Genomic DNA, 649 nt, shown 5'->3' with positions numbered 1-649 from the left:
GGGCTGATACGTGCCCGTGGCAAGCCGAGGGGTCTCGATCTAGATCTGAAGGACTGAGGGGCTAAAACTTGCCTGTGATGGGCTGTGGGATGGGGAGCCCCCCGCTCGTGGCGGACTGTAGGGTTCGGGCCTGTGCGCCCAATCTGGGGTCCAAGCCCTGTTGGTGGCAGGCTGTGGGGCTGGACTGGGGACGGGCTCTGGGGCCGAGTCCAGGCTGCCCTGGGCAGCTCCAGGGAGGTGCTGTGGGGGTCGGCGGTAGTGGTGAGTGTGTGGATGGCTTTAAACACCCCCCCCGCCCCCCACAGTTCAGGGACTGATGCCTTTTAATAATACCAGGGTATCACGGCCGACACAAACTCAGGGCACCTGCCTGGGCAGATACAGGTGCCCTCACCTGGCTGTCCCTTCCTCCAGGGCTGCTCGGCTCCCAGGACGGCAGAGCTGGAAGTGACTGGCCGAGCCCAGGATGCTGCACTGGGGTGAGTCTGGCTGACAGCAGCACACAATTCCAGCGCGTTTCCTGAGGATGGGCTCCTAATTCTGAGATGTTTCTGCCTCTGTGGGTGCAGGGAGAGGGACCTCCACGTTGCTGGACGTCCTCACAGCCCTGTGTGCATCCACACACCTTTAAGTCCCTCAGGCCCAGCTA

General features: G+C 62.7%; 1 long non-coding RNA gene across 11 annotated transcripts in view; it reads left to right on the top strand.

Annotated features, from left to right (window-relative positions):
- The first annotated feature begins 6 nt into the window (after positions 1-6).
- The window catches only part of LOC108447441, a 93,847-nt gene continuing 93,204 nt past the window's right edge, over positions 7-649 (top strand). For all 11 annotated transcript variants that reach the window (XR_001863005.1, XR_001863006.1, XR_001863002.1 and 8 more), the window contains exon 1: positions 7-479. This is a non-coding gene — a long non-coding RNA (uncharacterized LOC108447441). The remainder of the gene's footprint in view (positions 480-649) is intronic.

The sequence above is a fragment of the Corvus brachyrhynchos genome, unplaced genomic scaffold (assembly GCF_000691975.1).
Source record: "Corvus brachyrhynchos isolate BGI_N302 unplaced genomic scaffold, ASM69197v1 scaffold466, whole genome shotgun sequence".
NCBI lineage: Eukaryota > Metazoa > Chordata > Aves > Passeriformes > Corvidae > Corvus > Corvus brachyrhynchos.
This window is presented reverse-complemented; position numbering and strand designations above follow the sequence as displayed.